The following is a 2,643-nucleotide window of genomic DNA, read 5'->3' on the forward strand; positions in this document are numbered from 1 at the left end:
CTGTCCTGGAACTCACTCTAGACCAGGCTGGCCTCGAACTCAGAAATCTGCCTGCCTCTGCCTCCCAAACGCTGGGATTTAAAGTGTGCATCACCACCGCCCGGCGGGTGTGGACTTTCAAGATTGGAGAGTAGAGGTTCTGGACAAGGAATAGAATCTCCCTGTGGAGTCTATCATAAACCAAGGCTCACAATCACTCACACTCAAAACTATCCAGGGCTCCTGGAGATTAACGGGCATAATGGGAAAGCCTAGATAAAATGTTAAGGCCTGGGTAACTGTGACCTGGCTAGCCTGCCATTTTGTGCTGTTACTAATATTCTAAGGAAACTTTCTCATGTATTATTCCTGCTGTTACTAGGAATCTTTCTGGTGCCCAAGTTGATTACATATTCTGTTGTGTTCTGTGCCCTTGGAAACCAATAGAAGTCAGCAGAACTGCTTTGTGTAATTGCCTGCAAGAAGCTTGGACTCGAACCAACCGCCCAATGGCACTTCCTTCGGTTGCATATTAAGTCCAAGTAAAGTTTAGGTTCCCAAGACCTCCCTAGGAACTGACATCCTGCTTAACAGAAAGAGACATGTATGTGGACAACTGACATGCTGGTTGGCAAGTAAGGACATGGATGTTAGACAAGGCAAGTCCCCTACCACAATTGAATACCCCAACCAAGGGGAGGAGGATAAGTGTACAACAAAGACATGTTCCTAAGGAAAGGCCCCTACCCCTAAATCCTGATTGGTGGAGTAGCTTGATATACATGTTTGTAGAGCTCAGGCTTAAAACACCCTATAGAATCTTGACTCAGTGACATAGTTTTCAGCTCCTGAGCCTGGAACGTAGCCCTGATTGACCAGTCTTGGGGTGTGGCATTCCATAAATCCTGTCTATTTGACTGAGATTGGTATTTGAGTGGTTTGTGCAGCCATTTTGAGAACCCCAGCATATAACAGAGCCAGCCATTTTCATTTTCATTTTCATTTAGAGGTGTGATAAGCACAAAGGGAAGAAGTAGTCTGAGACAAAATTCTGTAGCTAACAAAACTATGCTTAACAGAATAAAGATGAAGAAAATCTTACCCACAGTTAAAACTCATGAAATTTCCCTAGAGTCAGCCATCAGCGATTAAATCTAAGACTTCTCTGCCCTGGTCCCAAGGGCATGGTTGCCAGCTGGAGGCCTTGACCAGAGCTAACTGAAAACAAAAACAAAAACAAAACTTTTGTTCTCCCAATCAGGCATTGAACCTATGGTCTAAGGGGGAACCCTTGCCTGTCGGAAAGAAAGAAGAGATTAAATTATCAGCCTGGAACATCCAGCATGCTTAGATCATGCTAAGGAGTCTCTCCCATCCTGGGATGGGGCAAGGGTACTGGGAGCTCAGTGGTCACACTTTCTGATCTTTTTGCTGTTTGGCTTGGCTTATAGTGACCTTGATAAGTTGGTAGTCCTCAGAAGAAATCCTGAAACAAGGTCCCCAAGACAGTGCAAATGCAGTCTTGCTTACATAATGCTCCCCCTCTGGCTCTGAAAAACCCAAGATCAAGTTTAAGAAAAATCTTAATCCCAGCACTTGGGAGGCAGAGGCAGGTAGATTTCTGAGTTCCAGGCCAGCCTGGCCTACAGAGTGAGTTCCAGGACAGCCAGGGCTACACAGAGAGACCCTGTCTCAAAAAAACAAACAAAAACAAAAAACAAAACAAAAAATCCTTGAAAGCAGATTACTTCTTGGCAGCAAAATCTATTACTAAAGTATAAATAATCAGATATGGCATCCTTCCCTGGCCCAGCCTAACCCTGAGTTGTCTCTCTCCAGCTTAGATCACTTTATCTATGGCAAAACAAGAAGAAGCTCGAACCTTGGCCTTCCTATCAAATGTGAGGAAAGAGAAGAAAGCAAGGATTATCATCCATCTCAGAATAAATGAAAATCTCAATTCCACACTCCATAAAGGAGACAACTGATCCTAGCAAGCTGTCCTCTGACTGCCACACTTGAGCTGTGTCACATGCACATGCTCAAACACGTGTGCGCGAGCACACGCATACACACACACACACACACACACACACACATACACACAAAGTAAGTAAATGAGTAAATATGTAATAAACATTTTAAACTTCACTTTTTATTACAGACTTTCTCTCCTTCCACCTTGTGCATCCTGGGAATTGCTCTGTGGTGCAAGGCTGAGATATCTGACAGTTACTTGTATTACTGTGCTTGGTGTTGTTACATATCACATATGTGACTTGGCTTCAACCACTCACCTGTTTTCCTTCCCACCCCTTTTCTAGTTAAGCATGTCTTCCAAACAAGGCCACAAGATGGCAGCATGGCTGCACTCCTGTTTCCTAAGAACAACTTGGACAAATCAAGACTGTTAGGACTGAGACTAAGAAAAAGCCACCAATGAGGCAAACGGGCTAATTTCCCTCTCTCATTAAGTGACAGACCAGAGCTAAGTTAGAAACATTTGCAATTAGAACTGGAAGATCCCTTAGAGAAATGCTTGTCAAATGGGTTTACAGACTACCCAAGTTACTAGCTTAACAGTTTTTTGTTTTTGTCTTAAATTGTGTGTGTGTGTGTGTTTTAATATGTTTTCCTGAAAATATCTCTTGCCTTTGAGGAGAC

General features: G+C 43.4%; 1 long non-coding RNA gene across 1 annotated transcript; it reads left to right on the forward strand.

The window, feature by feature from the left end:
• Nucleotides 1-439: 439 nt before the first annotated feature.
• On the forward strand, nt 440-2,130 carry LOC116083758. The gene is made up of 2 exons (XR_004115899.1): nt 440-614; nt 1,819-2,130. It is a non-coding gene; the product is annotated as an uncharacterized LOC116083758 (long non-coding RNA).
• Nucleotides 2,131-2,643: the final 513 nt, after the last annotated feature.

The sequence above is a fragment of the Mastomys coucha genome, unplaced genomic scaffold (assembly GCF_008632895.1).
Source record: "Mastomys coucha isolate ucsf_1 unplaced genomic scaffold, UCSF_Mcou_1 pScaffold8, whole genome shotgun sequence".
In the NCBI taxonomy this organism is placed as follows: Eukaryota; Metazoa; Chordata; class Mammalia; order Rodentia; family Muridae; genus Mastomys; species Mastomys coucha.